The sequence below is a fragment of the Engystomops pustulosus genome, chromosome 2 (assembly GCF_040894005.1).
Source record: "Engystomops pustulosus chromosome 2, aEngPut4.maternal, whole genome shotgun sequence".
NCBI classification, from domain to species: Eukaryota; Metazoa; Chordata; class Amphibia; order Anura; family Leptodactylidae; genus Engystomops; species Engystomops pustulosus.
Genome location: NC_092412.1, coordinates 24,863,011 through 24,886,286, shown reverse-complemented (window position 1 = coordinate 24,886,286; position 23,276 = coordinate 24,863,011). Strand labels below are relative to the sequence as shown.

Sequence of the window (23,276 nt, the reverse complement as noted above, 5' to 3'; positions counted from 1 at the left end):
TTATGCGGTTACTGGGGCGTGGAGTAGCCGGCACGAGGCTACACAGCGCGGCTACTCCACGCCCCAGTAGCCACATTACTCCTCCTACCCTGTTGTGTGCGGCGCGCAGCTCCTCGTAGCTGCGCGCCCTCGTCCGTCATGATGCAGAACGCCGGCTGAGCAGTCCCAGCTCCGAGGCCGGAGCTACTGCGCATGCGCAGTAACCGGCTTGTCAGACGAGGGCGCGCAGCTACGAGGAGCTGCGCGCCGCACACAACAGGGTAGGAGGAGTAACGTGGCTACTGGGGCGTGGAGTAGCGCGCTGTGTAGCCTCGTGCCCGGCTACTTCACGCCCCAGTAGCCGCATAACTAAATTTACATATTCGGTCAATAAAGTTTCCCAAAAGTTAGCGGGGACGTGAGGATTAGCTCTAAAAAGAGCTCTCCTCACGTCCCTTACATCCACCTACCACCCGATCTACCTTTATAGGTAGATTCGTGGTGGTAGGTTCCCTTTAAAGGGCACTCGACCCCCTCAACCAAATAGTAGCCAATATTGACTTGTAGGTAATCAACAGGATTAGTCTTACTCTGTAATAGGGGATACCAACATGTGACGCTACCAGTGAAATTCTCAGCACTCTAATATTAGTGAATTCTCTTAACTACTTAATTGATATTCTTCATGTTTTTTTTTTTTATAAAAGGGGTTGTCCACTCTTTTACATAAGTTGCCCATGTGCCTTTAATGGCTTAAAAGTGATTGAGCATTCCTTCTACTTACTTCTGTACTGTGTGCAGACCCTCCATGCTTCTTTGTTTACATGTCTGAGCTCTGCTGATTATGAGGATCTGTAGCAGGAGACTCATCCTGCTCCTTCCCCCTCCCCTCTTCTGTACTGTGTGCAGACCCTCCATGCTTCTTTGTTTACATATCTGAGCTCTGCTGATAAGGAGGAGCTGTAGCAGGAGACTCATCTAGATCCCTCCCCTCTTCCTGTCTCTGTCACCGAGGACAGATGGTGAATGATGAAAGGAAGCCTTAAGGACGCCCTAGAGCAGTGAGAGAGGAAGTTGTGTATATGCAGGGGACAGCATGGTGAGAACAGAGAAAGGCTGAAGCTCTCAAAGGAGGCAAAAAGATGGGTACATCTACATGCAGAGACGTATCTAATGTAGGGATTTATTGAAAAATGGCCAATCCCTTTAAACGAAATCTACTATCAAAATCATCATGATATACCAGGGACATTACTCATAGATCCAGGCACCGTGACTGTGGTAATCTTCTTATATTTATTATCCATGGTCTCCTTCCTTCTATTTTCCTTCCTTCATTTTAAAATTATGCTAATGAGCCAGAAGGGCTCCAGGGGCGGTACCAGAGCCCCTTCATGCTATAACTTCACAGGCTGTTACACTGTGCAGGAGCACTTCCCTGCATTGCAAGAAAATGATGCCAAAATGGCGACACACATGTGCCATACATGTGAGCAGACCTCTTTGAAGGGTTAACATCAGTGAGGTGTTCAGATTTGCGTCCAGATTCGGCTCATCCTGAATACTGATGATTCCACTCATCACCATTCATGAGCATAATATTAAAAGTTGACTTTAGTAGGAAGGAGGCCATTAATAAAAATATAAAAAGATTCTGCAGTGTAATACAGAGAGTTATGGTGAATGTGAAAGGGATTTTCTCAATTAGGCATTGACATTTAATCGAATTCATCTGCCATATAAATACATTTTTTAAAATAACAATTTAAGAAATGTATCGGTATGAAGAGCAATTTTCCATAAATGTTGCCATGTTGTCCCTTGTCAACATTAGATTGTTGTCCTTGGATACGACCACCTCTGTAAGAGTGACATCAAAAGAAACAAATAATTTCTACATATGAAATGTCTGGCAGTTACTGCATGTCCCTCAGCCGTCCAGTGGTAATAAACGCTGAAGTCTGGCCACTAAACCCAGGGTGGGGGGATGGTCGTATCCAAAAACAACTATATTTGTTCTAATGGACAACATGGCAACATTTCCCGGAAATTATCTTCACGCTTGTACACTTTTTCGATGACATGCGATTGACGAAATGTTTCTATATGGCAGGTTAAATTGAAAACGCCCAAATGAGAATACCCCTTTAATGAACACAAATGACTTTTTTAAAATTTTAAAAAAATTATTAAAAAATTCTGAATGCATGATAAATGTATATAAAATCATGTATTTGCTGTGGCTCTGGAGAAGTTTGCGTACCTTTACAAGTAAGTCTTAGGGCAAGTGTGAAATCCATAAAAAAAGGATTTCATGGTGATTGTTTAGGTGTAAAAAAGAGGCCAAAAACCTCCAGCGGAAAATCTGCGTCAAAGCTGCAACACACGACACAAATCCACATGAAATACGTACATAAAGAGCATGGGGATGTTGTGCAGATTAATAAGCGTTTTATCCACATGGCGTTTTGAAACCATTTTGAATCCGTTTTTTGGCCCGTTTTTAAGCAAAAAACATGCGTTTTGCTTAAAAACGGGCCAAAAACTGATTCAAAACGGCATGTGTAGCATCACCCTTAAGCTACATTCAGATGGCCGTTGCCTGTCGTACCGTAGCACGGCAGGCAACGGCCGCGCGCGGGGAGAGGAGGAGGCGGTGAGCACACGTTCCACTAGCGCCGCGTTCATAACGCGACGCTAGCGCACAGGGGGCGGAGTTTGGGGCGATCGCATATGCGTTTCCAGAGAAACGCATGCGATCGGGTTATCAATCGCATGCGTTTCCCGGGAAACGTATATGCGATCGGCCCCAGCCCCGCCCACTGTGCGCTAGCGTCGCGTTATGACGATCAAAAACGTTTCCATAGAAACGCCGATGCGATCGGGCCGAGGCCCGCCCCGGTGGGCGCGACTTTGTCTGCGTTTGCGTTTGCAAGCGCAGACAAAGCGCCCTGTGTGGCGCCGGCCTCAGGCAAACTAAACATAACGTGTGCACACAGCCCAACACGTGGCGTTTTGAATGCGTTTTTGGGCCGTTTATAAGCTGTGGTTAAAAAACGCATGCGGTTTTTTGAAAATGCATACATTTTTAACCCGTTTTAATTAAGATAATTGGTAAAACTGGTAAAAAACGAATGCTTTTTCAAAAACCGCATGCCTTTTTTTAAAAACACATCCATTTTTGACAGGTTTCTGCCAATTATCTTAATTAAAAATGGTCAAAAACGGATGCGTTTTCAGAAAACGCATGCGTTTTTTAAAAAAAGGATGCGTTTTTTTAACGCATGCGTCTTTTAACAGACTGCTTAAAAACGGACCAAAAAAGGGTTCAAAACGTCATGTGTGGCATCACCCTAATGCGTTTCAAAACGTAATAAAAACGCAACCAAAACGCAAATGTGAACGTTAAAATGTAATTAAAATGCCACATGTGAATGCAGCCTTATGTATAATTTTTTACAACTTTATCATAAGACAACCAACTTTACTGTGATGTAACAGTGCGACATTGCGCTCTTACGTCACGCTGCAACTATGTGGTTGACATATTTTACGGATTGATGAGAATTCCAAGGCTGGCTGGGAGAATAGTGGGACACGCTGGGACTTGTAGTTCCACCACTTCACTGCTGTCACATGCCATAGACTGGGCGAGTGAGTGTCCCCATGTGTACGGTGGGCACGCGGCGGCAGGTATGTGGCCGCCCAGGGGTGAGGGACAGGCTGGTTACAGCAGAGGTGCTGCATTAGTCACTGCTGGCCCTGGGGCAGCCTATTGGTACAGGCTCTAGTCCTTCCCCTCCCATTCTCCCTGCTGAGCAGCTCCCCAGACACCAGTGAGGAGGCTACAAGACTCCTGGAGGGATCACTGCTCAATCAATACAAAATTAACTAATTGAGCGACATCTGAAGGGGCTTAACTCCACCAGGAGCCGGGGAGTAGGAGCTGCAGTGAGTATCACACCCGGCTGTCCTCTGTGAGTGGAGTACGGGACACGAGGGAGAGAGTTTGATACAGTAGGTTGTAACTTTCTGCACTTTATGTGAATTATTATAGCAGGTTCTCGCCTCATCTGATTGCTAGCTTTTGGGATCAGCATGTACTGAATGTGTATAGTTAGTCAATGGACTTATTTGTGTGATTTTTTTTTTTTTTTTGAGTCGTTTTCGTTAAATGCAGCACAAACACATCCTCAATGTAAAGGCAACTTTTTGTATTCTGAGCAAAAATTTTTCTTTAAGGCTGCATCCACACGTTCAGTTTTTCAGATGCAGGTTTGGGTCATCATGGGTGAGGACTTTTATCATTTTCTCTCCAGTTGGACATCAAAAACTGGATCCGGAAAATTGAACGTGTGAATGAACCCTCATAGAAAAAAGTGTTTTTGCAATGTTACATCATAGGTAATTGTGTGTGGCAGGCTCGGGCTGCACTGCAATATTAGATAGCAATGTTCTTTAGGGAATTTCATTGACTGTTTCCAATGACTGTGACCAAACGGTCAGTAGAGATCCGGTTCTGTGAGACATAGTTGTATTGATTATGGAAGTGGATTCTCTGTACTGTGTGAGGTCCCTGGAGATCTGGGGGCACCCAAAAAGTGGTAGCAATTATTGGATTCTCTTGAAAAGTTAGCAGGATATCCCCACATCCCCTTTAAACATCTACCTGGCTGCCAAAGTTTAAAGGCTACAACAGGGCTTGGAGCCTTGGTCCTCGGCTCTGCCATAACTTTGTTTGGGACCCAACCAATAAAACCAAATCCACCACTGATGGTACAAATGGAGGTGTTGCCTGGCTGCAAGTCAAGGTGATACCACACGTGGCGTTTTGAACCCGTTTTTGGTCTGTTTTTAAGCAGTCCGTTTTTTAGAACGCATCTGTTTTTGACAGGTTTGACCAATTATCTTAATCAAGACTGGTCAAAAACGCATGCGTTTTTTAACGGACTGCTTAAAAACGGACCAAAAATGGGTTCAAAACGCCATGTGGCATCACCCTCACTCTCTAGATTTGGACCCTATTGATTAACTCTTAGGGTTGTCAGAACAGGTTTTATCTAGTCTATTTTCATTATTTTTTCTAAGACGAGGCACAGTGGGGGCTACTTGTCTGCTTCACCTTCATGGTTTTAGGTTGAGTTGTGGTGAATCCGGTTATTTTGATCACAGTCACACCCCAATGGATGGCAAAGAATCTCCTCACACCTCCTGTAATGATGCATAGATCTCTGTTCTAGATCTGATCCCTGTTCAGATCTTCTCTTCCCAGAATTAGCTCTTATCTTGGAGATTTAAGGAGATGAGCTACTGGATGCAAGTTGCTGTGCCCAAACTTACTTTATGGAACCCCCGTGACTCCTATCTATTCCAATGTTGAGAAACCAGTATTATTAAGAATTCTAGTTGCCCTGGATGTAGCAGAGCTGTATAAGCTCACTATGTATGACACTATGTAATGATTGTGTACCAGTGTACAGATGAATGAGCACTTCAGTTCTGCTACATCTGTGTGTAGTATTGGTGTAAGTTGCGTGGAGGACACGATATACATTGTATCTGTTTCTCTCTATGCGTCGCCTCTTCCTGTTCTTGATCAGATGTGTGATTATGGGCTGATACTTTGTAACTGAAGTGTTGATATAAAAACACTTGGCTTTGCACCCTGCTACTCCGTTCCTTCCACTTGTGTCCTGTTTTCCCAGTACTGATGCCTGACTGGGGCTGTATTTACAGTGGGTGATGTCCTAGGCAGAGAGTATACTCCCTTGGCAAGTAATTGTCCCTCCCCACGCTGCACCTTGTCACTAGATATGGGACAATCTGGATGGTTTTTTTTTACCCACTTTGATATTTACCAGGTATAAGATCATGTTCTCTGTGACCTCATACAGAGAATAAAAAAAACTACCTTACTGGAAATAGCTCCACCATAATCCATTGGCTGTAGCTGGTATTGCATCTTGGTACCAGAGCGCTGTGCTCGGCAATGTCTGACACTTCATACAATTGAATGGAGCAGCATGACACAAACTTGATCTGCCCTTAGTGAGAAGGGACCCCCATTCTCGTGGGTGTTCCTGCAGTCGGACCTTCCCCAATCAGCTTATATATTTGGATAGGGTTTAACATGCAAAGTTTTTATAACCCCTCTTAAGGATTGCATCTTGTTTGTTGCAAAGGCTGAAAATCTGCAAATTAATTGATGTGTTGTAAATTAAAAATCTGCATGGACTGGATGCAAATTGCTGTTTTTAAGGATGGTAGCTGGGGGCATCCTAGCCCCCTGTCAGTACATGAACCCACGGCCATCCATGTAAATCCACAATAGAAATTTCTGGCAGGCATTTTAGCTCATATTGATGTCTGATCAGACGCATCGACTGACTGTGGGACTTCCTGGAGCAGCTTTGAAGGATCATCAAAAGTTTTACTTTAAACCAAATAACACCTTAGACAGGGGCAAAACTACAGAGTTAGCAGCTGCTATGGGGCCCACAGTGTCAGGGGGCCCCTGGCATTTTGGGTATTGGATGTGAATATGCTGTATGTCTGTGTATTTGATACAAGTGTATATGGTATTGTATGTATGTGTGTGTATATATGGTGTAATGTATATTGTTTAAAGGGTATGTGGGGCCCCATTCAGAAGTCCGTATGGAGCCCTTGCTTTCCTAGTGACGCCACTGCTAAGCTTGTTTTCTTCTCTATGAAGTGGAGCAAGCAGGTGAAAGGAGACCTTTCTTGGAGTTTGGAGGGGTGCAAACTACTAATGCTGACCCCCAGCACACACTAGAGGCAATAAAAGAGGACTACTTCCATCATCTTCATCGTCCTTCAATGTCCATCCGCTGTTTATGGTTCAGTTGTAATTTTTTTTTTCTGTTAAACCCACCATTTCCAAATAATCGGTGCCTTTTGTTTTGGCACAAAATATAAAGTGGATATACGACCTACACTACAGAAAAGTCATCGTTATTGAGGGGATAAAAATAAAGTTTTGGGGTTTTTTTTTTCTCTCCCTTTGCTGTCGATAGATTTGCAATTGTGTTCATTGGTGTCCGATTTTACATCTTCCGTTAGACGTTTCCTGAGTGTATAATTGTAAAAAAAACAAAAACAAAACCTAATGGCTATAAATTAATGAGATATATATTTTTTTATGAACTGATCTGTTAAACCGGATACTTTGCTATCATCTTTGCACCATCTTGGTGCTTGGCAATCTCCATCAGCTCCATAGAGATGAATGGGGCAGTCCGACCATGTGTGTCACCTCGGGGAACGATGAGGGGTCCATCGGACCCCTGTTCTTGTGATTTTTGTGGGGGTCCCATCACGGAGGCCACCACGGATCAGCAAGTTAGGACCTATCCTGTGGAGAAGAGATTTTGATGTGTCAGACCTGATTACTCAGAAACCGGAACTCAACTCAGTCTGTCGGTTCTGGTTTCTAAACGTGCAGGCCGGACATTGCAGTAAGCACACGATGTAAGTTTGAAGCGATTTGATGCATCGATTTGCGCTCATGGGTAAGCGACCTAAATTACAAAACTCAGATGCCCTTGGCTTTCTACTGTCAGGTGGGTGGTGTCTTCTGCAGTCCAGGAACTCCCACCTGACAGCAGAGATTAGTTAGCATATTGGGAGCCAATGCTATTAATTGCTCCGGAGAGATCGGGTTTATAGGATCAAAACACAAGCACAAGAGCCTATGGAGTGGCGCCTCTTAAAAGATACAGGGAGTTGGTAAAAATTTTACTGCAGTCATGGGGTTTTGCTGGGGGCAATGGGAATCTATGTATATAATAAAGAAGAGTTTCATAACTAGTGGTGGGATTTACGTAAGGAGATGGACCCCACCGTGGGCACTTGCGTAAGAAGCCGGACCCTGCAACAGGTCATCCCTTTCCCGCAGGGTTTATGGAGAGGGTGGAGTGAATTCTTCAAAGGTTTACGTGCGCCTCGGGCTAAGATCAGTCCTTATAAACCACATTCTGCTGCGGGAATCTGCTGAACAATGTCACTTATGTCAAAAAACAACATTTTCATAGTTTATTTTTGTGTCTGTCACTGATCCTGCAGAGATTTTACAGTATGGGATTTATAGAAGTTTGTGCACGTTGCTTGTATACTGAAGCCAAGCCCTTGGGGGTTGTTAAAGGGTAAGGCCATCCCTTTAAGGAATCAGCTGGCTATAGCGTAGACCTGTATATAGCACACTTCCCCCTACTTTGCAGGTAACTTTGCACTCACTATCGCTTTAAATGTATCTGGACACAGAGCAGTAGCCACTCACGTTCACTTCTCCCCTCAGGACATGAACGAGAAGTTGACATGTTTTGTACATTCTCCAGGGAGCAGGGTTTCCAGATATTCTGGTCAGAGCTAGATTTTCTTTACATTCCTCATCACGTACCAAGGCCGGAGATTTTAATGACCTTTTTATTGTTTTTGGAGTAGTGTTTGGAAATAGGTAAGGGGTTCCCTCACTCCACCCATCTGGGCACCACCCTCAACTCTAGATAACTAACACCACCAAGCTTCCAGGTGTCCTGGGCTCATCAGAAGTAACTTTTTTGGCCCCCAGCACGTGTTGACTGGAACGTCCGACCCAAATGCCCAACAACAAGAACTGAACTGACCTGCTGAGTTCAGTTCCGGTTGTGGGCGTTGGGGCCGGGTGTACCAGCTGTGAGTTGAAAGCATCACACTCACTAGTGTGTAAGGGGCCTTCGTAAAGGGGCCTATAAAAACACATTGGGCCTCATTTACTAATGGTCTGTCGGACGCATTTTCGTCGGGTTTCCTGACTATTTCCGTTTTGCGCCGAATTGCCCTGGCATTTTGCCACACGCGATCGGGTTTTGGAACATCGGTGCCAGCTTGCACGGGACAGAAATCTGGGTGCGGGCAGTCGGACAACCCGACGGATTCGAACACCGCACGGGATTCAACAATTAAAAATGTGTCACAAGACACGCACTTACAAGCACCGGGAAGAAGCAGGTGAACTCCGGAGGACCTCGCCGCAGAAACGACGGATGCAGGAACTCGGGCGCACGAGCTACGTGAATTGAACCGGATACGAATCCTCGTCAGACAACGCACCGCGGGATCACGACAGGACCGGGTAAGTAAATCTGCTCGATTCTGTATTTGCCAAAACTATCTAAAAAATTTATTATAAAACTGTAGATTCTCTTGATAAATATGCTTTATATATACAAATGCTGATAAAAGTAGGGTGACCTGACCTCAGTCATGCGGTGTTGTCCCTTTTATCGACTACAAGAACCACCGGCCTCTGTGTTTTTGGGAATAAGCCGATGGGGAGTGAAGATCAAATGAGGCCACCGCTCCCATAACTGGGACTGTAAGGTGATTGTTGGGGAACCCCTTATCTGGAGCTTCCTCTTCATACATGGGAAGACCTCTTAGATGTAACCTAAACCACTTGTCCTGGAAGAGCACAACCATTACTCTTATCAATCTTCGAATCTCGCAAGGAAAAGTTGTAAAGATTTCTCCACTAGAGATCCAGTGATACTTTCTAAAAGTTGCATTTCTTATCGAAGAATTAACGCAGTCATGAAATGGTGTATTGTAGCCCCGTGATGGGCGCCTGGCCGTACTGCACACCTCCAAGATGTCTATAAAGATTCCAGTTCAGTCAGTTGAGGATTCTGAGGAAGGATCCAAAGTTCAGGGTGGACGTTTTTATGGCTGCAAAACCAACAACTGTGTGTCACATACTGAAGGGCGGGAGATTTATTACCTGTCACATCAAGAATTTCGCACTTGCTCCTCTGAAGGTATTGAAGTGCATTTAAACACCAGTTGAACCTGAGAAGACGAATCTTATGTCCTGAGGGTTAAGAGCTAAGGACCAGATCTTGTAAATGGGGTTGTCTACCATCTAGGGTGACTCTCTCTGGTGACTTGTTATGGAGATAGCTTGGAGGTAAAATCTTGGTCTGTAGACATCAAAAAATAGGTGGCAGACTCTAGAACAGTAAATGAATGTCCAGAACTTTTGCTGTTGTCTGGTCCACCATCAAGCTACATTACAGGAAGGACAACAAGGGCACGTGCCCCCTCACTACTTGAGGATCTAAGGGTCTTCCAGCTACCTGCCAAGGAAAGTTCTTCCAATCAACCCTGGTCAAGAAGGTCCTGCGAGGAACGGAGACTACGTGTGGGGCGATACTGGCTGATGAGTTCAGAGATGTATGGAGGGGACAGGTTGTGAATGGAGAGACTGGCGCAGGGGAGAAACGTGGAGACAGATGGATTAGCCGAGCGGCAGAGTTAGATGGATTGGAGGAGCATTCGAGAGTAACCTGGGAGACTGCAGAGAAGAGTGTTGCAGTAATCCAAGTGGGAAATAATGAGGGCATGAACTTTGTAGACTCTGGATTGAGGAAGGGTCGGATGTGAGATTTGTTCTCGAGGTACATAGGGAGCAGTATTATATTAGTTATATTTTTTACATAGGGGCAGTATTATAGTAGTTATATTCTTGTACATAGGGGGCAGTATTATAGTAGTTATATTCTTGTACATAGGGGGTAGTATTATAGTAGTTATATTCCTGTATATAGGGGGCAGTATTATAGTAGTTATATTCTTGTACATAGGGGCAGTATTATAGTAGTTATATTCTTGTACATAGGGGGCAGTATTATAGCAGTTATATTCTTGTAGATGGGGGGCAGTATACAAACTTGTATTGGGTAATTTAGATTATATGTGGTTGTGTTGCAGTTGTGCTTATCCTTGCACTTATTCATCAGTGTGTCACAGTGTTATCCAGTTTAGAGCTGAATATCTTTTGACTCATTATTACTAGTCAACAAATTAGCGAATTAACATCTGGTACAAATCTGCCAGGTAAGCACAACATGCCAAAACTTGAAAGGGCAACACCCTGTTCTGCTAGAAAGTGCTGAAATATTTTAGAAAAGTGAAAACAATTAGATTGCATCATTGCTCTGTCATGTCCTGCAAGACAAATCTAACAGGAATAGTATACATGGAAACAAGATTGTGTGCACCCAGTTTTCACATATATCTTCAATGATGCAAACTCTATTGTTTTCCAAATTCTTGTACATAGGGGCAGTATTATAGTAGTTATATTCTTGTACATAGGGGCAGTATTATAGTAGTTATATTCTTGTACATAGGGGTAGTATTATAGTAGTTATATTCTTGTACATAGGGGGCAGTATTATAGTAGTTATATTCTTGTACATAGGGGGCAGTATTATAGTAGTTATATTCTTGTACATAGGGGGCAGTATTATAGTAGTTATATTCTTGTACATAGGAGAAGTATTATAGTAGTTATATTCTTGTACATAGGAGGCAGTATTATAGTAGTTATATTCTTGTACATAGGGGGCAGTATTATAGTAGTTATATTCTTGTACATAGGGGGCAGTATTATAGTAGTTATATTCTTGTACATAGGGGGCAGTATTATAGTAGTTATATTCTTGTACATAGGGGGCAGTATTATAGTAGTTATATTCTTGTACATAGGGGGCAGTATTATAGTAGTTATATTCTTGTACATAGGGGCAGTATTATAGTAGTTATATTCCTGTACATAGGGGACAGTATTATAGTAGTTATATTCTTGTACATAGGGGGCAGTATTATAGTAGTTATATTCTTGTACATAGGGGCAGTATTATAGTAGTTATATTCTTGTACATAGGGGGCAGTATTGTAGTAGTTATATTCTTGTACATAGGGGCAGTATTGTAGTAGTTATATTCTTGTACATAGGGGCAGTATTATAGTAGTTATATTCTTGTACATAGGGGGCAGTATTGTAGTAGTTATATTCTTGTACATAGGGGGCAGTATTGTAGTAGTTATATTCTTGTACATAGGGGCAGTATTGTAGTAGTTATATTCTTGTACATAGGGGGCAGTATTGTAGTAGTTATATTCTTGTACATAGGGGGCATTATTGTAGTAGTTATATTCTTGTACATAGGGGCAGTATTATAGTAGTTCTATTCTTGTACATAGGGGCAGTATTATAGTAGTTCTATTCTTGTACATAGGGGGCAGTATTGTAGTAGTTTATATTCTTGTACATAGGGGGCAGTATTGTAGTAGTTTATATTCTTGTACATAGGGGGCAGTATTATAGTAGTTATATTCTTGTACATAGGGGGCAGTATTATAGTAGTTATATTCTTGTACACAGGGGGCAGTATTATAGTAGTTATATTCTTGTACATAGGGGGCAGTATTGTAGTAGTTATATTCTTGTACATAGGGGCAGTATTATAGTAGATATATTCTTGTACATAGGGGGCAGTATTATAGTAGATATATTCTTGTACATAGGGGGCAGTAGTATTATAGTAGATATATTCTTGTACATAGGGGGCAGTAGTATTATAGTAGATATATTCTTGTACATAGGGGGCAGTATTGTAGTAGTTATATTCTTGTACATAGGGGGCAGTATTATAGTAGATATATTCTTGTACATAGGGGGCAGTAGTATTATAGTAGTTATATTCTTGTACATAGGGGGCAGTAGTATTATAGTAGTTATATTCTTGTACATAGGGGGCAGTAGTATTATAGTAGTTATATTCTTGTACATATAGATAGATATATAGATGGATAGAGCTCCCATTCTGTAGACTGAAGTTTTGGCTGACTTCACCTTGCTGCCCCTTACTTTCTTACACCAGGTGACTCTGTGCTCTGCTCCTATTTCCCTGGCACTTCCTTATCTCTTATTGGGTGGGATAGAGCGGAGTTCTTCCCTGGTCCTGCAGCTCCTGTTGGTTTAGCGGACTTGGCTAGGCGGGATATTTACAGAAGGGGTTACTCCTTGTTTAGTCATGTGTGACTCACACTCCAGGCCTGATAGTCGTAACCCTGCTACCTAATGTCAGACATATTGGAAGGGGGGGCAGCAATGGCCAAAAAGCATAAAGTAAAACTGATAAGTTGTGTGTTGCTTGGTGCAGGGTCTGAAACCTAGGACATGACCTGTAGATTAATAAGGATGACCGCTCACTTAGTGGCCACCGTGTAGCTTGCATGTTCATCCTGTTGACTTGTGATATTGTGCATTACTAAGAGCATTGGGGTTGTGGCCCCATGCACTTATTTTTTTTATTTTAAAAATGGATTGTGTAAAAATACTCTGTACTTCTCATTGCCGAGGGTCCGTTACAATCTTACAACATGCTAACGGAATTGAGCTGCTGATGTTTACCTTGAAGGTGCAGGTTTTGATGACCAAACCAGAAATAGAGTAAAAGTATCACGAGGAGCAGCACCTTTCAATTATTTATCTCAATCCATTATCATCCACACCTGCTTTGGGCTCCAAAAACTGCATCTGAAAAACTGAACGTGCGGCCGCACCCTCGAGGTAAACATCAGCAGCTCAATTCCCCTGGGGTGCGTTCCCACGCTGCGTTTTGGATGCATCAAAACGCATGCGTCGGGACGTTTGCATCATAACGCATGCATTTTTAATTGTTACAATGCGTTTGGTTACAAGGAAAGCACTTTTCTTCATTGCTGAAAGTGTAAGCAGCTGTGTAAACATTTTCACAGCTGCTTACACTTACAGCAATGAGGAAAAACTCTTCCAGAGATTTAAAAACGCACGTATTCTGGCGTATGCATTTTGCTTCACGCATTTTTGCGCATCCAAAACACCATGTGTGAACACAGCCTCAAGGGCTTTTAAAAAGTTTGCATGTTCTCCCCAATCACAAGCTGATCAGTGAGGGTCCGACTTCTGGGACCACCACTGGTCACAAGACTGGACTCTCATGATTTTGGACCAGGAAGTTGTCCTTCACTAAATGGCAAGAAGAGATCTTGAACAGGTTGAGAAATACAAAAAAAAGACAATGAATGACGGGGTTACTATGTGACCGCAGGTTCTGGCAAACCTGCTGAGCGACTAGAAGATAACAGAAGTCTGTAGCTATTGTAAGTCTTGCGGATGATGAGAGCCTCCTCTGAAGAATAGTGGTTAAACCTGATCCACCATTATAAAGCCTGAAGGGGTAAGAGATGTGATCGTAGAGGAAGCAGTTGCCTTAAGGGTGGTGGCACACGTTAGCGTTTTGAACCCGTCAGTTTTTAAGCAGTCCGTTAAAAAATGCATGTGTTTTTTTTGAAAACTCATCCGTTTTTTACCATTTGTCCAAAAACGGATGAGTTTTTAGAAATGCGTTTTTAACGGACTGCTTAAAAACGGGTTCAAAACTCCACGTGTGCCACCACCCTTTAATCTTTAGAAGTCGGAAAATAATTTAACGTGACACGTTTCTACCTTCCATTTATGACCGGAGTGTCTCCCAATTGTCCTACTGGAAAACACCCTGGTGGCTAGAGGTGTCGGGACCACTTTGTTTAACAAGTCAGTTGAAGGATTCAGTAAAGGATTTGATCTTTGGATATGCATAGGGATAAGATGAACCAGTCTTCATATAGCAGTAAACCCATTCAGATAATGATTTGGGGATTTAATAATCGGATATCTGCGGCCGTGCATCGCCACTACTTCTGTAGATTGGGCGACATAACAAGTGCCGAGAGTCTCCTACCCTTGTGTTGTCACTCGCTCCTAGCAACATGTCAGAAAATCTTTAAATATTTGCCATTGCAAAGAAAATGTAACCAATGGCAACAATGTCCGGAAGGATAATGTATACAATGTACGCAGTGATGTGGAATGAGGTTGTGTATGGCAGCTGTTAGCGCGGTTCCCTTTCCGGAGAATCTCTTGCGCTTTTGTTTTGTTGGTGTAGAGATTGTGTTCTGTCTTAAGGAGTGGTACGGAGCGGCTCTGCTTCCTTGTATTGTGTCAGCTCCCTATAAATGGCACTTACAGCTTATGGTGGTTGATGACTGATGATACTAAGATCTACTTGTACGCTATGATCCTACATGGGTGTGACTCCGGTTATGGTTATTACAGCTCTTAACCCTCTTCACATTCGTTTGTGAGTAAATTTGGTGTTATGGGGATCTCTTTGGGCTCTACCGGCACCCTACTGACACTGTGCACACTCCTGAAAGCGGCCTTAAAGGAATTGTCCATCATTAGAAAGTGGTGGCTGCTTTCATTTTGAGACAATTTACTTACCCGGTCCATTCGCAATCCAGCGGCGCATTCTCTGCGGACTACCTACTATGGTAGTGCGCCCGATGTCCACCAGGTGTCGCTGCTGCTCTGAATTCCGTCGGAGTTCACTGGAGTTCACCGTCCTACGTTGGTTGCAGGTAAGCGTGGGTCAAGCGACCCCCCCCCCCCCTTTTTTTTTTTTTTAAATGCAGTTTTTCTAACGGCCACGCCCCCCGATTTCCTTCGCGCGCATGCCAGCGCTGATGCGCCACAATCCGATTGCGTGCGCCAAAATCCCGGGGCAATTCAGGGAAAATCGGTGCAAATCGGAAATATTCGGATAACCCGCCGTAAAAACGCGATTCGGGCCCCTAGTAAATGACCCTCCGTTGTTTCACATGTCCATAGATGCAATGTTAAAGGGATTGGCACAGGATTTAATTTTATGGGATAGGGAATAAATTTGGGTCCAAACACAGGGGAGCGCAAGTCTTGTTCCTAGAATGACTAGAGTGGCAAGTCATGTAAATTATCATCCACTCTTCTCGCTCTCTACGGGACACAATTCTGGAGTTTCCATAGAGAATGAATGGTGTAGCAAGGAGCATGCCCATCCTTCTGCTCCATTCATTAAGGAAAGCAATGGTTTCTCATCCCAGTACAAATCCTCACGGATCAGCACCAGCAGGTTATACGTAAATATAGGGCCAGCCCATTGAATGGACAGTACCGCACACAACCTGTAGACAGGTTTGGGGTAACTAGGATTTACAAATCCTGGACATACTCCGGGATCTGCTAAGATCTCGAGCAGAGTTGGTGTGATAGGATCTTTGTATTCTTGAAAATACCTTGTAATGTATCGTCATGTCCGCACAATGTAATGACTTTCCCTTTATACACAAATACTTGTTAAATAAATATAAAAGATCTGGCCGTGGATTTGTCGCACTTTGGCAAAGTTGGGGAAATTTAAGAGGCGGCTTCAAAGAAGATCTGCGGATTGTTTGACTACTCCCTTGTTTGTAGGGCACTTGGCCATTGGTCTTCTAGGTGTATCCAAAAACCACCTAATGGGGCAGCTTTTAAGGAATGTAAAATAAGGTCAAGGGTTTATAAATGATATAAATTCTTTGTGTTATGCAATTTTCCAATTTACTTTCTGAATCAGTTCCTCACAGTTTTCTAGATCTCTGCTTGCTGTCATTCTACAGAAAGCTTCTATGTTTACTTCTAGTGAATAGAAATCTGTCCATGATCTTGTGACGTCACACAGGTGCACGGCTCCTTGCCTCCCTGACCATGTGACATCACATAATTGTACAGTTTGATATATCTGAGTAATTAAAGCTGTGTGTTATAAAGAGCCGTGCACCTGTGTGACATCACATGACCAGGGATGGCTATAAAGAGCCGTGTGCCTGTGTGACATCACATGACCAGGGATATATATAACGAGCCGTGCACCTGTGTGACATCACATGACCGGGGATATGTATAACGAGCCGTGCACCTGTGTGACATCACATGACCGGGGATATGTATAACGAGCCGTGCACCTGTGTGACATCACATGACCGGGGATATTTATAACGAGCCGTGCACCTGTGTGACATCACATGACCGGGGATATGTATAACGAGCCGTGCACCTGTGTGACATCACATGACCGGGGATATGTATAACGAGCCGTGCACCTGTGTGATATCACATGACCGGGGATATGTATAACGAGCCGTGCACCTGTGTGATATCACATGACCAGGGACATCTATAACGAGCCGTGGACTGATTTCTATCCACTGAAAGTAAACCTGGAAGCTTTCTACAGAAGAACAGCAAGCAGAGATCTAGAAAACGGCGAGGGATTGATACAGAAAGGGGAAAACTGCATAACTTTTCATTACACAAACAATATCAATTTACAGGAAGTGGACAACCCCTTTAAAGGATCCAATTAACAGTTATGAGATGACTTCTCCAGTATGGCACCACCTAATGAGTGCAGTGTAAGAGGTCGCACATGCTCAGTCGCTCACCCCACTATCTGGTCTCTGCATAGTAATGGTCCGTTCACTGCAGAGCAGCCAATAGACATGGCTTCCTTCCTTCCTGCGCGTGGAAAAAGCAAGACGTAAGGGGGGAGATGCACATGGCTGATTCTTGTCTGGACAGCAGATCAGCTTTGCTTTTTATCGTAGACCCATTTACTGTAATGAGTCAATAGCTCTGTGAAAATGGACCCACAAGTGACTCTAACTTAAAGCAGTTGTTGTAACAATCTGATCAGTCGGGGTCAACTGCTGTGACCCCCCACCATAGTATCTCACTGATACCATGCTGAGCACAGCGCTCTGTTATCTCCAGCACTCTCATAGACTGTGAATTGGAGTCCCTGAGATAACCCAGCATTTTGCTCACAATTTCCAACAGGACATCTACAGGATGGCGTAAAACGATCAAACCCGGTTAACGCCTTTTTTAAAGGGGGTTTTCTGGTTTGACCCAAGAAAATCACTAGTGTGCATCAGTCACTTTGTTATCAGTCACAAATTGATTAAAAGCAGCTGCTGGGTGTAAGTGTGTGTGCAGGTTTGTTGTTGCAGTGATCTCCGTATACAGGTCTATAGAGCTGTTCTTGTATGATCTTGGCCGGGAACCCTCCATACAATGCTGCTATTATATACATCTGAGCACTTTGGCACATGACTGAATATCATGACTGTATCTGATTATACAACAATATTATTCTACAGCAATTAGTTATGTCTTCTTACAAATGTATACCGATGTCTCATCTATGCATCCAGATTCAGTTGTGTAATATAAAGATGGACTTTATAACCAGGCACAACGCTTCTTTCTTATCTTCACTTTGCTGTGTAACTAGCATACGGCAATGAGGACCCAAAAAACCTTAAATGGCAAACCCTAATCTGCAATGGTGACCACGATGGACCTACTGTGTAAGTCCTGGTCTCTTCTCTGCAGGCAGCATGTTATAGAGCAGGAGGAGCTGAGTACATTGTACATAGTGTCCTATCTGCAGGCAGCATGTTATAGAGCAGGAGGAGCTGAGCAGATTGTACATAGTGTCCTATCTAAAAGCTTATTCGAGAACTTATTTAACATGCTGCCTTAATTCCTTATATGGAAACATTTTCCATGGATTGCTCATTCCTGACTATTTTGAGACTCTATTTCTCAAATTCTGACTCTCCAATCTCCTTAAATTGTGGTATCAGACAGTTCAGTTGTAGATGATAATCTTGTGTTTCCTGCTTTAATGATGTGATGTTTAACTGTTTCCTATGTTAATGCTTCTAGAAGCCTGAGAACTAATGCTTTCCATCTGCACTGTGGATGTTTTTCTCCAGTTTTCCCAACAATAAATTCAATTCTTATTTCTATCCTTGGCAGTAATGTTGCACAACCATCAGCATTATCACAGGAATAGGTTTTGCAGCATATGCATTGACGTCACATATCTCTGAGCATAAAATCCCATACGTGATGTACTACTATAATACTGCCCCCTATGTACAAGGATACAACTCCTATAATACTGCCCCCTATGTACAAGAATATAGCTACTATAATACTGTCCCCTATGTACAAGAATATAACTACTATAATCCTGCCCCCTATGTACAAGAATATAACTACTATAATACTGTCCCCTATGTACAAGAATACAACTCCTATAATACTGCCCCCTATGTACAAGAATATAACTACTATAATACTGCCCCCTATGTACAAGAATATAACTACTATAATACTGCCTCCTATGTACAAGAATATAACTACTATAATACTGCCCCCTATGTACAAGAATATAACTGCTATAATACTGCTCCTTATATACAAGAATATAACTGCTATAATACTGCCCCTATGTACAAGAATATAACTGCTATAATACTGCTCCTTATATACAAGAATATAACTGCTATAATACTGCCCCTATGTACAAGAATATAACTGCTATAATACTGCTCCCTATGTACAAGAATATAACTGCTATAATACTGCTCCTTATATACAAGAATAACAAAAATTTACTTACCCCGAAATTTTCTTTTCCTGGAGTCCAGGGGCAGCACACACAAATGGGTTTTAGTCCTCTAGAACCAATCAGATAGAGACAGGTTACCAAGCAGTACACATGTATTCAATTAACTAGTTAAGGAGCCCTATAAGAGGGAGGAGGAACTAGGAGACAGTGTATTATTATAAAGCAATATAAATAAGGGAGGGAAGCATGTGCTGCCCCTGGACTCCAGGAAAAGAAAATTTCGGGGTAAGTAAATTTTTGTTTTCCTGATCGTCTCAGGGGCAGCACACACAAATGGGATTTGTAAAGCAGTACCGAAAAATTCTATGGGTGGGCCACATGTTTGTAACTTAAGCACTGCACTGCCACAGAGTGCCTTCTGCTTAAGAGATAGTCTAGCCTAATAATATTTGACAAAGGTTAAAGATGACGACCATGTTGTGGCCTTGTCCACTTTGTCCATGACATAACTCTGTTGAAGAGGTAGCTGTAGGTTGTATAGAAGGAATCCTTATCACTGAGAAGGATCTTGATAGCATGTATACTGTAGTGTTCTTCTATGGTGGCCTTAGACCACCTGGTTATAGTGACAACTTGCCCTTTGCCCAGTTATTGGGAGCACTGGAATAGGAGGCACAAAAAAAATAACAGAAGATCATTTTTTAAGGGAAGACATCAAGAACTGCTATTCTTAAATCTGGAGTGTGGAGACTTCATTAATCCTAACAAGAGGTTTGTAGATAAAAAGGAAGCATAATTTTTTTTTTTTTTTTTTTTTTAAATCTGGCATTGATACCCAGATGAGGAAGTCATCTCAATTTTTGAAGTATGGATCTTAGATTAATGGATCCTGTAGTTCAATAACCCGCCTGGCTGCGGTGATGGCGGTCTGAAGAATACTTTAAAGGTGAGGGACCTTTATGTAACAGTTCTGATAGGACCCTATATAGGGCTGAGAAGACAACCGATAGCGCCTTACAGGAAGGACAGCAGAACTTAAGGTTTTGAAGAATTATTATTATTAATTTGAAGAAGATATGCAGTAGATGCCATTGTTGAGAATTTGATTGAGATTTAGTTGAGATTTTTTTTATTTTTTATTTTTTTTAAGATATCTGGATCAAAGTTGATGAAGATTTGAGCCTCTTTCATACTCCGTTAGTCTTTCAACCTGGTAGGTCTATGGGCAGTCTGTAGGGTAATTATGACCTCCGGATATGATCGCATGATCACTGCGTCAGCCTCCAGGCAATTAGCTGCCGAGTGTGTTGATGAGTATGGTGTACGCTCTTTTTGGAGAGCAGGTCCCCTGTTGCTGGCAACTTACAGTACCTCCCTTTTGACAGCGACCGTGGCAGGCCCTGTGGAGCCAACGAGGCGGGAAGACATCGTCTTTGTCCTTACCTCATCTGAAACTGTTCAGAACATTTGGACCAAGGGAGTAGGAAAGCAACATGTACACCAGAGCCTGGTTCCACTTAAAAAGGAAGTCCGTCAATTGCCAATGTATGGCTGAAATGACTTACATTTTTGGTAGTTTTGAATTTCCGCATGACGCTATGGCATCTGGATAGGGAAAAATCTCATTTGACCATTACACCATTATAACTGATGAGTTGAGACTCCATTCTTTCGGGTGGCATGGCTCACAGCCCAGAATATCCGCAGTGGTGTTCTATAATCTTTCAATGTGACCTGCAGATGTACTGTGCAGAAGATCTTCTGTCTAAGTGATAGCTTTTCAAGCCTACCGCTTGCTCAGAGAATATGGTCAGTCCGTTGTCTAACTGGACTGGGTGATGACAGTGGAGAAGGTACTGAAAGTGGAGAAAAGGGCTTTACTGCCCTAAAGTTCTTTTAGGATTTTGAGATTCATCATCTTGTTTGCTCCACTTCTTCTTAGTCCATAGATGACTAACATGGGCACCCCAACCCTCAGAGGAGGCATCTGATGCAAGTCCCTATCGGAGATAGGAGACCAGAGTATTTTGGATGATTGAGTTTGAGATTCCTACCGTCTTTTCTGGTGTTTGAAGAGCCCTTTATAGGCTTGAGAGGAATGTCGTGTCCCTTGTTCCACTTTGTCTGAAGATCAATCTCTGGATGGCCCCCACTTATTCTGGGGTTACATTCACCAAAAGAAGCTCAAACCTCGGTGACTGACGGGACACAAAGCAAGATTTCTTTGCATTAAACACGAATCTCAGAATCTGACACAATTGGAGAAACTTCTAAAACATGGGATTGGAGTAGAGGTTCTGAGGAAGCTCTTATCAGCCGGCTGTCTGGATACTCCACCATTGAGATACCCTGATCCTCAGGGCTGCCATGAAAAACCACTGCCAATAAAGAAAAAAACTGGAGATGCAATCTTTTGGATCTGGTTTGAATCACTACACAACTATCCCCTGTGAGTAGACAGGGAACATTGAGGCTACAGTGTGACTAGATAGTCCTCTTTAATTAGAAGAGCCCCTGCAGACTGGATCGCTTTAATCCTGAATTTGACCCCTCTTTATTTATTTATTTATTTTTTTGAATGTTGAGAGAAAAAAAAAAAAATGAGGGTCTATACAAAAAATATGACGTCAGCTGGTAGAGTTCTCTGGACACTGAGGTGCAGCCTCCTGTGATGACTGATGTCCCCAGTTGTCTGATGGTAGTTCTTGACTACTGAGAGTAATACTTCTGAGGTCTTTCTCCCCACCGGATGTATGTGGAGCTCGGCGTCACATGACAGTAGGACTGGTAATAGGTAATCTTCTCCTGGAAGAGAAGCGTCTTCTTGCTTAGCCAGATACTTCTGCTGCCTCCTAAAGACTCCGCTATGGACTGTGGAGCTTCACTCCCTGACCTTCACTTCAGCTTTCCAGGATCATGGACATGGATTCTGGCTGGAACAGGCTTCAGAAGTTGTTCTTAAAAACACCATTTCCATCCTATTACCTGACTCATAAGGCTCTTCTAGCCGTACTGGCGAGGGTAAATGACTTACAGGAGAGCCTCGCCGTATCCAGGTGAGTATCAGAGATCATCTGTAGCACTTGATGAGATGCAATCTTTTCAGTATACATCTAATACACCAGAACAATTCGCTCAGCCCGAGCCACTTGGGGCAGAGGGCAGGGAGACTTTACACAGCAGCAGAGGAAGTAGATGACTTCTTCAGTACAGAGACTGCTTTATGGACTAGGGAACGCCGATTCTTCAGCGGGAACATCGCTTTGTGAGGTGCCTTAGTAACAGGAGGATCCTTAATTATAAGAGATTTGACTTTTCAATGTACATCTTTGAATGTAGGCTCAGGTTATATTTAAAATCCACTCCTCTAGGATGGGGTGTCCCTACTAGGATGGTTTAACGTCCTCATAAAGACTGAACTTTATCCTTGTGTAACATAATATTCATCATTATCAGATTCCCCAGAACAAGACCCCTCTTCAGAGCTCTATGGTGACTTCAGAGGCCGCTGCCCCTTGCACCAGGATATAGATCCACTAGAAATGTCCTCTGTTAGATGTGTGAATCAGGACAAATAAGCTGTTAGTTTGCATTATCAGGAGGTGCAGAGACTATGCTTAGCTTAGAGAAGGTTTCTTGCTGAGCTCCTGTGAGGCGACATCTGCTATAAAAACAGAACAAAACAAGGGTTAATCACCCGTTCTGACCAGGCATTTCTAGCACTAATGCTAGCAGAGAGTGCACATAATATCGCCATTACGTATCCACACAGGAAACTGTGTGACCGGAGGTGCATGATAACAGCACCCTGCTATACATCCGACCCAGGAGCGGAGGTACTGTGAGACAGAAGTGCCTATATATAGCATTTATACCTCTAATAACAGCAGATGCACTAATCCATAGTGTATAATAACATCCAACATAGGGGCTGCGGCACTATGTGCATATATCATATATCTTACACATCTAATAGCAGCTGATGCACTATGACACAGGGAGTGCACAATAATAACACCATGCTATACATGTAATATGGGGGATGAGACCCTATGTAACAGAAGTGCATTATATCATAGATTTTTATGCATCATATAAATCCAATACAGGAGCTGAGGCCTTATCAAAGGAAGCTGGGATTCCCAGCCA

The 23,276-nt window shown here is 42.9% G+C and overlaps 1 protein-coding gene across 19 annotated transcripts in view; it reads left to right on the top strand.

Moving 5' to 3' along the window:
- Positions 1-3,762: 3,762 nt before the first annotated feature.
- The window catches only part of LOC140117367 (synaptotagmin-like protein 2), an 81,918-nt gene continuing 62,404 nt past the window's right edge, over positions 3,763-23,276 (top strand). For 6 of the 19 annotated variants that reach the window (XM_072134036.1, XM_072134035.1, XM_072134032.1 and 3 more), the window contains exon 1: positions 3,774-3,930. The gene's annotated coding sequence lies outside the window, so the exon portion shown is untranslated. Of the gene's footprint in view, positions 4,001-23,276 lie in introns of all 19 variants that reach the window. The other 13 variants (XM_072134021.1, XM_072134015.1, XM_072134020.1 and 10 more) reach the window with 10 other exon arrangements.